Raw genomic sequence first — 11,690 nt, forward strand, 5'->3', positions numbered from 1 at the left:
TCATTGTGTCCCTAAGAAAGGAGGTATTCCTATTGTTCCTAACGATAAGAATGAGCTCATTCCACAAAGAATTTTCACAGGCTATAGAATGGTAATTGATTATAGAAAATTAAACAAAGCAACTAGAAAAGATCATTACCCTCTACCTTTTATTGATCAAATGTTAGAAAGATTATCTAAGCACACACATTTTTGCTTTCTTGATGGATATTCTGGCTTTTCACAAATACCTGTTTTACAACCCGATCAAGAAAAGACCACTTTTACTTGTCCTTTTAGAACCTTTTCTTATAGCGTATGCCTTTTGGTTTATGTAATGCACCTACTACCTTTCAAAGATGTATGACTGCTATATTCTCTGATTTTTGTGAAAAGATTGTTGAGGTTTTCATGGATGACTTTTCCATTTATGGGAAGTCTTTTGATGATTGTTTAAGCAATCTTGATTGAGTTTTGCAGAGATGTGAACAAACAAATCTTGTCTTGAATTGGGAGAAGTTTCACTTTATTGTTACTGAAGGTATTATTTTCGGCTATAAAATTTCTAAGAGAGACATTGAGGTGGACAAAGCCAAGGTTGATGCAATTGAGATTTTTTTTTCGAGAACACCTCGAAATGGGCAGGGGGTTCCTGCATTTCATTTAGAAGAAGAGAGTTGGTCCAGTTTATAAGGAAAACCATACCCGAAAACCTAACATTCACGGCTAATCAAGGATAACCGAAAGAAACACACGTCGACCCGAGGGCCACGCTCCAGCCGGGCCGCCGGCTCCGTCACCCAAGCAACCCATAGCCGACACCCAACAACAACCAAGACCAAAGCCGCCGCTCTGGCATCCACGCCGACCCTGAGGCCGCGCACCAGGCGAGCCACCTGCTCTGCTGCCCGAGCAACCGGAGCCGACACCCTACAACCATCTCCGGAGCCGCCGCTCCGACGTACAGAAGAAACCCCACACGCCGACCCCGAGGCCGCGCACCAGGTAAGCCGTCAGCTTCGTCACCCGAGCAACCAGAGCCGACACCCAACCACCGTATCCGGAGCCGCCGCTCCGACATCCACGCCGACCCCGAGGTCGGACACCAGGCTGGCCAACGACACTGCCACCCACGTGACCAATGCCGGCACCCCTCCAAGACGATGAGATCCGGAGCCGCCGCTCCGACTTCCACGCCGGCCCCAAGGCCGCGCACCACCCGAGCCGATGACTCTCCTAGGCCAAGACCACTCCAGAACGATGCCTCCACGAAGGACCGCGACACCGGAGTGCCGCCATCATCCGCTCCAAGAACTGGAGAAAGGGTTTCCCCCAGAGTGTGAGAGAAGAGGTCGAAGGCCCTCGAATGACGATGCCTCCAAGAAGATGTGCAGCGCCCATAGGCGTCGCCGCCGCCGGCTTTGGCCAAGGCCGGAGCAAGGCTTTCGCCCCGTGCAGCCAAAGGAAGCCCTTCCCTCGAACCGGCACACGAGAGCCACCGCCGGCCTGAATCACCACCAACCTCCAGAGCCCGGAGCCACCGATCAGAACAGCCTTGCCGCCGCCACCCGCACCACGCAGAGCCGTCGACAAGGCTACCCCATCTCCACTGTAGGAGCCAGAACTGGCCACGCCTGGCCAGATCCAAAGCCCCGCGCAACAGCAGCAGCCAACCCTCCGGCCAACACCAAGTGTCCCTGGCGTGACCGACGGCCGACGCACTGCCGCAGAGCACCGACGCCCCCGAGCTCCAGCCATGGCACTGCCCACGCAGCCACCACAGTCGCCGTTGCCAAAGAAGAGGTCCGGGGCCACCGCCCTGGCGTCCAAGCACCACCCGCCATCACGCTCTCAGATCCGCCCCGCTGCAGCTGAAGCACATCCCCTCACGCTCGCCCCACGTCGTCGGTCCCTGTCCACGACCCTAGGAGGCAGATCCGTGCCACCGGCCTCAAGAGCGCCTGCACCGCATCTCCATCGCAGCCGCCCGCGAGCAGATACACGCCCGCCCGCCTCCGAGGGCCACAGCCCGCACCTCCCGCGGCAGCCACAGCGAGGGCCAACGGCGAGTAGCAGAAGCCGCCCGCCTCACGCAGCCACCACACACAGACAGAGCCGCCTGAGCGCCGCCAGGGGCCAGATCTACGCCACCGGAGCCGTCGATGACTTGCAACACCCGAGCCCCGACCACCACCTGCGCGCGTGGGGAAACAAATCCCGCCACCACCAGCTGCCTGGGGGCTTTGCTCGCTGGCGTGCGCCGGCGATGGCGAGAGGGTTGGAGGGGATGGGGAGTAGTGGTGGCGCCGGCGCTGGGATCCGCCCGTGCCGCTCCTAGGAGCGACGCGGGGGCTGAGAAAATTGATTTATTTCCTTCCTCATGAGCCCTTCTTGAGAAAATGCCATGTCCTAATGATATTAAAGGTATTCATAGTTTCCTCAGTCATGCAGGTTTCTATAGGAGGTTTATCAAATAACTTTCTAAAATTTCTAGGCTGCTTATGAATCTTTTGCAAAATGATATTCCCTTTGTGTTTGATGATGATTGTTTGGAAGCCTTTGAAACACTAAAGAAAGCCTTAATTACTGCACCTATTGTTGAACCACCTGATTGGAACTTTTTTTTGACTATAAACAGTAGGGTAAAACCCCACTGCGATTTTTATACACCTGATTGGAACTTGCCTTTTGAGATTATGTGTGATGCTAGTGATTATGCTGTTGGTGCTGTTCTAGGACAAAGAGTTGATAAGAAACTAAATGTTATTCATTATGCTAGTAAAACTATAGACAATGCTCGACGAAATTATGCTACTACTGAAAAAGAATTCTTAGCAGTGGTGTTTGCTTGTGATAAGTTCAGATCTTACATTGTTGATTCTAAAGTAATTGTTCACACCGATTATGCTGCTCTAAAATATCTTATGGAAAAGAAAGATGCTAAACCTAGACTCATTAGATAGGTTCTTCTGCTACAAGAATTTGATTTGCATATCACTGATAGGAAAGGAGCAAAGAACCCCGTAGCTGATAACTTGTCTAGGCTTGAAAATTTTCTTTATGACCCACAACCTATTAATGATAGCTTTCCTAATGAACAATTAGCTACAATAAATGTTTCTAATAGTACACCTTGGTATGCTGACTATGCTAATTATATTGTTGCTAAATACATACCACCTTGTTTCACATACCAACAAAAGAAAAAAATTCTTCTATGATTTAAGACATTACTTTTGGGATGACCCACATCTTTATAAAGGACTATATGGTATTATTAGACGTTGTGTACCTGAGCATGAACATGAACAAATCCTACAGAAATGTCACTCTAAAGCTTATGGAGGACATCACGCGGGAGACAGAACCACTCATAAGGTATTGCAATCTGGTTTTTATTGGCCTACTCTCTTCAAAGATGCCCGTATGTTTGTCTCATCCTGTGATGAATGCCAAAGGATAGGTAATATTGGTAAGCGTCAAGAAATGCCTATGAATTATTCACTTGCTATTGAACCATTTGATGTTTGGGGATTTGATTTCATGGGACCTTTTCCTTCCTCTAATGGGTATACACATATTTTGGTTACTGTTGATTATGTTAGTAAGTGGGTAGAAGTTATTCCAACCAGTAGTGCTGATCGCAACACCTCTATTAAAATGCTTAAGGAAGTTATTTTCCCAAGGTTTGGAGTCCCTAGATATTTAATGACTGATGGTGGTTCACACTTTATTCATGGTGCTTTCCGTAAAATGCTTGCTAAGTATGATGTTAACCATAGAATTGCATCACCTTATCATCCTTAGTCTAGTGGTCAAGTTGAACTTAGCAATAGAGAAATAAAACTAATCTTACAAAAGACTGTCAATAGGTCCCGGAATTGGTCTAAGAAATTAGATGATGCACTTTGGGCTTATAGAACAGCTTATAAAAATCCTATGGGTATGTCTCCATATAAAATGGTTTATGGAAAATCTTGTCATTTGCCTCTTGAGTTAGAACATAAAGCATACTGGGCAATTAAAGAACTCAATTATGATTTCAACTTGCTGGTGAAAATAGGTTATTTGATATTAGCTCTTTAGATGAATGGAGAACCCAGGCTTATGAAAATGCAAAGTTATTCAAAGAATAAGTTAAAAGATGGCATGACAAAAGAATCCAAAAGCATGAGTTCAAAGTTGGAGAATATGTTCTTTTGTACAACTCTCATTTTAGATTCTTTGCAGGAAAACTCCTCTCCAAAAGGGAAGGACCCTATGTCATTGAGGAGGTCTATCGATCCAGAGCTATCAAAATAAATAATGCCGAAGGTACTAACCCGAAGGTTGTCAATGGACAACGAATAAAACACTATATCTCACGTACGCCCATTAATGTTGAAAGAAATATTATCGAAACTTTTACACCGGAAGAACACATAAAGGAAACCTTTCGGAACACTCTAGAATCATGAAAAAGGGGAGGTACATGATACGTTAAGTAAACGGACTCCAAAAAATCCGCAATTTTTTTTTAGTTTTGGAATATTTATAAAATTAAGAAAATAAGAAACTTCCAGGAAAGTGACCCTGGTAGGCACAATACACGAGGGCGCTCCTGGCATGCCAGGCGCGCCCAGGTGGGTTGTGCCTACCTCAGGTACTTTCCAGACTCCGTTTTTCTTCCGTTCTGCTTGTTCCCCAAGATAAAAAATCTTTATATACCTCCCAAATCTGTTGACCTTCGTATCACGGAGAAATCTCCTGTTTTCTTTTCTTGCTGCTTTCTGTCAGATATGTTGAGCAAGGCATCGTGTCTTCTTCTCCCTCTGATCATATGGAAGAAGATGCTTGGTTAATGAAGATCGAGATGAAGAGAGAAGACCCCATTGGAGCAGCTAAGGAGGACAAGAGCAAGGAGGCCACCGGAGATCAAGTGTCGATGGACGAGCAAGCCTTACCCGCCAATGAGGAAGAGGAAGATATCTTTAAACCATACTATGCTTATCTTACCCCCACTGAGATTGCAGCCTTCAAGATCATTGAAACGGTTCGTATACAAAATAAGAATCTGACACATGAAAATATTCTGCATATGGAGCACATAGCTTCCCTGCGGAGGGTCATTCGAAGACTGAAGAGTCTATTGGTCCGTAAAGACTGGATCACTTGTACTTCATCACCACCACCTTCTTCTTCACCACCAAAAGAAAACTGAGTATCGGGTATGGGCATTCCCCTTGGCTTTCTCCAAGCTTGGGGGAGGTGCCGTATCATCTCCATTATATTTTGCCTTTACTTTCTTAGTTCGATCCATGGTTATCGTTTGCTATTAGATGAATAAAAGTTTAGTTCGATCCTTTCTTTTTGTGAGTTTGCTTAGTGATCAATCTTTGTAATCGTTTGCGAGATATAAAATAAAATTTAGTTTGAGTTTTTCCTTCTTTACTCTCTTGTTTCAATAAAAAGAAAGGAAATAAAATAAAAAGGATCATATGCTAATCTTATGGTAAGTGATGACATTACACAAGGAAAAGTATAAGTAGAAAATTTTATTGTAGATTGATAAACATAGCATTGGTGAATTATGCAACTCATGAAAGAAATAATAAGGGAAGAGAAGATTCACATATAAATATACTATCCTAGAAATCTTCTATGATTGTGAGCACCCATTAAAATATTATATGCCAAAATTGTTGACATTGGACAAGGAAGACAACTTAATGATTTATGTTTGTTTATATTCATATAAAAGTTATATTGTCATAGATCCTTCAACATGTGGTGCTTGCCCCTATCTTTGCTAGCCAAAAACTCCGCACTAAGTAGAAATACTACTTGTGCATCCAAAACCCTTAAACCCAAATCTTGTTTGAGATTCCACCATACCTACCTATGAATTGAGTAAGATCCTTCAAGTAAGTTATCATCAGTGCAAAAAGGGCAATAAAAATTGCTTCTAAAAGTGTGCGATCATTTCGTGTAAGGGAAAATTGAGCATTGTACGAACTTGTGATGGCAAAGAATAAAAGTGACAGACCGCATAATAAAGGTTGCCATCACAAGACGCAATATAATGTGACGTTCTCTTGCACTAAGGGGTTGAGCATACAAACAAAAAGCGCATGGCAACCTCTCCTTCCCTCTGCGAAGGGCCTATCTTTTACTTTCATGTATTTACTTTCATGCAAGAGTCAAAGTTTTTCTCTCTATTCCTTTTATTTTTCTCCTTTGGCAAGCATCATGTGGTGAGGAAAGATCTAGGCACATATATTTTGAATATGGGCAGCATGAGTTATTATTTTTGACATCACCCTTGAGGTGAGTGCATTGGGAGGCAAAACTATAAGCCCCTATCTTTCTGTGTGTCTGATGGAAACGTTTTGCTCATGTGTACGTGGTGAGGGTTAGCAATTATAGAAGACTAAATAATGGTTGAGTATGTGGACTTGCCTAAAGGCTCCGATACGTGACCCTTCCTGAAAAGATGATGAATTGTAGTTGTAAAGTTGACTGAGAACATAGTTTGTTGGTTTCCAATAGAGTTTATGCTTTATACTTCGATGCCGTGATGAATTGCTCTTGTTCATGAGAAGTCCATGATAAAAGTTCCGTGATAAAAGTATTATGTTAAAGTTTGTTGGTGTTATAAAAAGTCACATGATGCTGCTATGGCCGTATTTTTGTTTTTATCGACATCTCTCTCTCTAAGCATGTTAACATGTTTTTTGATTTTGGTTTTCGCTTGAGGACAAGCGAGGTCTAAGCTTGGGGGAGTTGATATCTGAAAGTTCAACTATCCCTAGGTGGTTTTGGTAATTCATAACAACATATAGCTCATTGAGCTAATGCTTTTCCAAGACAAATATTTCAGGAAAGCTCAATGAATGGCATGTCATGGATGATGAAAGTGGATCCCTCAAAATATTAAGGACAAAGGATTGGCTCAAGCTCAAAATCTCAAGACTCTACATTTTACATTTTAGTGATCCAAGATCACATTGAGTCTATAGGAAAACCCAATACTATCAAGGAGGGATGAGGTGTTGCTTAATGAGCCTCTTGCTTCAAGTGCTTAGTGATATGATCCAAAAACCCTCAACTACTTTCTCTCATCCACATATGACCTAAACTCAAAGTCAAAATCGGTCCCACCAATTCTTTCTATCCGGCGCCACCGAGTTCAAATGTCATAGCCACTGCCACAAACCCTAGGCAAATCGGTCTCACCGATAGGGATCTCGGTCTCACCGAGATGGGATTGTAATCTCTCTGTTTCCCTTTGTAACATTTCGGTCTAACGAAGTGAGCGATCGGTCCCACCGAGATTGCAATGTAAACTCTCTGTTTCCCTTTCGTAACATTTCGGTCTCACCGAAAAGAGCGAATCAGTCCCACCGAGTTTAGCTGACCAACTCTCTGGTTAGCTAATTACCAAATCAGTCTCACCGAGTTTGTGTAATCGGTCTCACCGAGATTACGTTATTCCCTAACCCTAACCATATCGGTCCTACCGAGTTGCATGTCGGTCCCACCGAAAATCCTAAAGATCACTAGATTTGCTAAATCGGTACGACCGAGTTTGTTGATTCGGTCCCACCGAGTTTGGTAAATTGTGTGCAACGGTTAGATTTTGTGTGGAGGCTATATATACCTCTCCACCTCCTCTTCATCCGTGGAGAGAGCCATCAGAACAAACCTACACTTCCAACTTACATTTTCTGAGAGAGAACTACCTACTCATGTGTTGAGGCCAAGATATTCCATTCCTACCATATGAATCTTCATCTCTAGCCTTCCCCAAGTTGTTTTCCACTCAAATCTTCTTTCCACGAGATCCAAATCCTATGAGAGAGAGTTGAGTGTTGGGGAGACTATCATTTGAAGCACAAGAGCAAGGAGTTCATCGTCAACGCACCATTTGTTACTTCTTGGAGAGTGGTGTCTCCTAGATTGGCTAGGTGTCACTTGGGAGCCTCCGAAAAGATTTCGGAGTTGAACCAAGGAGTTTGTAAGGGCAAGGAGATCGCCTACTTCGTGAAGATCTACTGCTAGTGAGGCAAGTCCTTCGTGGGCGACGGCCATGGTGCGATAGACAAGGTTGCTTCTTCGTGGACCGTTCGTGGGTGCAGCCCTCCGTGGACTCGCGCAACCGTTACCCTTCGCGGGTTGAAGTCTCCATCAACGTGGATGTACGATAGCACCACCTATCAGAACCACGACAAAAACATCCGTGTCTCCAATTGCGTTTGAATCCTCCAAACCCTTCCCTTTACATTCTTGCAAATTGCATGCTTTACTTTCCGCTGCTCATACACTCTTAGCATGCTTGCTTGAATTGTGTGAAGATTGCTTGACTTGTCCAAATATAGCTAAAATCTGCCAAAGTCTAAAATTGGGAAAAGGTTAAGTTTTTAATTAGTCAAGTAGTCTAATCACCCCCCTCTAGACATGGTTCAAGGTCCTACAATATCTCCATTTTGCATCATGTTTTCCTACTGTTATTTATGTTGTTTTATTGCATAATAATGCCTTTTGGAGTAATTCTAATGCCTTTTCTCCCATAATATGCAAGGTATGCACAAAGGGGGAGAATTCTGGAAACTAGAAATCTGAACCTAAAAAAGCTACGTCAGGCTACCTATTCTGCACAACTCCAAATGAGCTGAAACTTCCCGAGGATTTTTTATGGAATATTTAAGAATTATTGGAGCCAATAAGTACCAGAGGGGGGCCATCAGGTGGGCACAACCCACCTGCACGTGCCTAGAGGCCCAAGCACGCCCTGGTGGGTGTTGCCCTCCTCGGCCCACCTCCAGTGCCCATCTTCTGGTGTATAAGTCACTTTGACCTAGAAAATTTGAGGGGAGGATTTTCAGGACGAAGTGCCGCCGCCTCGAGGCGGAACTTGGGCAGGAGCACTTTTGCCCTCCGGCGGAGCTATTCCTCTTCGGGAACTTCCCTCCTAGAGGGGAAATCATCGTCATCATCGTCACCAACAACTCTCCCATCTTGGGGAGGGCTATCTTCATTAACATCTTCAATAACTCCAACTCCTCTCAAACCTTAGTTCATCTCTTGTGTTCAATCTTTGTACCAGAACTATAGATTGGTGCTTGTGGGTGACTAGTAGTGTTGATTACATCTTGTAGTTGATTACTATATGGTTTATTTGGTGGAAGATTATATGTTCAGATCAATTATGCTATTTAATACCCCTATGATCTCGAGCATTATTATCATTTGTGAGTAGTTACTCTCATTCTTGAGGTCACGGGAGAAATCATGTTGCAAGTAATCATGTGAACTTGATATGTGTTCAATATTTTGATGATATGTATGCTGTCATTCTCTTAGTGGTGTCATGTGAACGTTGACTACATGTCACTTCACCATATTTGGGCCTAAGGGAATGCATTGTGGACTGGTTATTAGATGGTGGGTTGCGAGAGTGACAGAAGCTTAAACCCGGTTTATGCGCTATTCCGTAAGGGCCGATTGGATCCAATAGTTTAATGCTATGGTTAGAATTTATTCTTAATACTTTTTTCATAGTTGCGGATGCTTGCGAGAGGGTTTATCATAAGTAAGAGGTTTGTTTAAGTAAGAACAACACCTAAGCACGGATCCACCCACATACCAAATTATCAAAGTAGCAAACATGAATTAGGCCAACATGATGAACGTGACTAGAAGAAATTCCCGTGTACCCTCAAGAACACTTTGCTTATCATAAGAGACCGTTTTGGCCCGTCCTTTGCCTAAAAAGGATTGGGCTACCTTGCTGCACTTTTGTTACTACTATAGTTACTTGCTCGTTACAAATTATCTTTCTATCAAACTACTCTGCTACTTACAGTTTTTGGACTTGCAGACATTACCTTGCTGACAACCACTTGCCATTTCCTTCTGCTCCTCGTTGGGTTCGACACTCTTACTTATTGAAAAGGCTAAAATCGACCCCATATACTTGTGGGTCATCAGCTATATGTTTCTTCTTCACAATACTCTTGGTGAAGCCTATCCTGAGATCTGCACTATAGGGTACGACTCCGAAAGCTACTGAGTGTACGACACCCTACAAAAGTGGGAGACCCGGACACTATTCCAATGAGTGTACGACTCCCTACAAAAGAAGAGAAGATTCTCCAAAAAGAAGAAGTAGAAGAGAAGGATCACTTCCAAGAGAGAGAAGGAGTAGAGATGATCGTTATGGATGAAGACCCTCACGGAGAAGCAAGGATTCGGAAAGGAAGGACAAGTCATCAAAGAGCTACACAAAACAAAGACATCAAGCTCATGTTGGTGAATGGGTATCCGGCTCCGACTCCGACAATCACTCCGAGAGAAGCTATCACTCTGACTCCGAATATACTCAAGATGAAGGTGTTGCCGGTCTAGCACTTGTGTCAACCAACTCCTACGACATATTTGATTCACAAAATGAAGGAATTGGAAGATGCTTCATGGCCAAAGGTCCTAAGGTAACACACCCGAGTATGTTGATTTCAATAGTGATGAATATGACTTGCTAGGTGATGATGATTTACTTGTTGACAACTCTAGTGATGAATACTATGATGAAACGTCAATTAATCATGCTAATCAAGATAAAACGAATGACAATGATAAGGAGAAGATTGAGCTTCTAACTAAAGAACTAAACACTCTTAAGTTAGCTCATGAAACTATCTTCGAAGATCATCGAGAACTTTTAAGGGCTCATGAGAAGTTACGCTTTGAAAAGCTCAATCTTGAGCAAGAGCATGAGTTCTTAAAGGCAATCAATGATGATCTCCGCAAGAAAAGTTCTTCTTACATTGCCAAGCGTTTACTCTTATCTACTTACATGCCTCAAGTCAAGTCTAGTAACAAGTACAATAAATATTCTTCCACTAGTAGTAACAATAATAATGTCAAATCCAATATTGTTGCTTCTAGTAGTTATCTTGATTTCACTAATGATTCTCTTAGTCAAGTTACACTTGAGCAACAAAATAGCTTATTGAAGGGAATTATAGAGAAAGGTTTATACAAGAGCCTTGCAGGGAGTAAGCAATTCGAGGAAATTTTACGCAAGCAAGGAAGGCACCGGAAGAATCAAGGTGTTGGTTTTGAACGAAAGTTCAATGCCAATGGAGTTGAGTGGGAAGAAGATCAATACCCCAAGATGAAGTTTGTTCCTCAACAAGAGAAGTATGATCCTACTTCCTTCAAGGGAACACAAGCACAAGATGATCTTCCACCACAAGACCACAAGAACAAAGTCAAGGACAAGCTTCAAGAGGATATTGATGCATTTGAAGAAGCACCTAAGGCCTTGGTCAAGTGGGTTCCCAAGACTATGTCAAGTTCTACTTCATCAAGTACAACTACAACTCGAAGGATTCCCATCAAGATGATGTGGATCCCGAAGAAGAAGAACTAGAGTTTTCTTGAGGGTGACTCCACCAACATTCTTCACTCATATCATTTTGGCAAGGACAAGTGCAATCAACTTCCATATCTTGCACTAGTTCAAGGAGTCACAAACCCTCATGTTGGTAAGGCAAGGGACAAGGTAACCTAATGTTTTCATGGACATCATCTTGTGTGTGCATCACTCTATGTCTATGGATATTCTTGTTTGTTCCTTGTGGGACTAACCCATGTAGGTATTGAAAGTGCAACTCACTCCAAAGGATTGCTCCAAATGATCTACATCAACATTGAGCATCCACATCTTC

General features: G+C 43.3%; 1 pseudogene; it reads right to left on the reverse strand.

Moving 5' to 3' along the window:
• Positions 1–1,001: 1,001 nt before the first annotated feature.
• LOC123139293 (uncharacterized) lies at positions 1,002–1,823 on the reverse strand (annotated as a pseudogene).
• Between the last annotated feature and the right edge of the window lie 9,867 nt (positions 1,824–11,690).

The sequence above is a fragment of the Triticum aestivum genome, chromosome 6B, assembly GCF_018294505.1.
Source record: "Triticum aestivum cultivar Chinese Spring chromosome 6B, IWGSC CS RefSeq v2.1, whole genome shotgun sequence".
NCBI lineage: Eukaryota > Viridiplantae > Streptophyta > Magnoliopsida > Poales > Poaceae > Triticum > Triticum aestivum.